The 214-nt window shown below is 32.2% G+C and overlaps 1 protein-coding gene across 2 annotated transcripts in view; it reads left to right on the forward strand.

The window, feature by feature from the left end:
• drap1 (DR1-associated protein 1 (negative cofactor 2 alpha)) overlaps positions 1-214 on the forward strand; it is an 8,890-nt gene that overhangs the window by 3,963 nt on the left and 4,713 nt on the right. The window lies entirely within an intron of this gene.

Here is a 214-nt window from a genome sequence, read left to right on the forward strand (position 1 = left end):
ACTACCTCTTGAAGCTCATCAAGAGAATGCCAAGAGTGTGCAAAGCAGTATTTAGAGCAAAGGGTGGCTTCTTTGAATAAACTAAAATATATGACATGTTTTCAGTTATTTCACACTTTTTTGTTAAGTACATAATTCTACACGTGTTCATTCATAGTTTTGATGCCTTCAATGAGAAACTACAATGTAAATAGTCATGAAAATAAAGGAAATG

This window comes from Etheostoma spectabile, chromosome 19 (genome assembly GCF_008692095.1).
Source record: "Etheostoma spectabile isolate EspeVRDwgs_2016 chromosome 19, UIUC_Espe_1.0, whole genome shotgun sequence".
Taxonomy (NCBI): domain Eukaryota; kingdom Metazoa; phylum Chordata; class Actinopteri; order Perciformes; family Percidae; genus Etheostoma; species Etheostoma spectabile.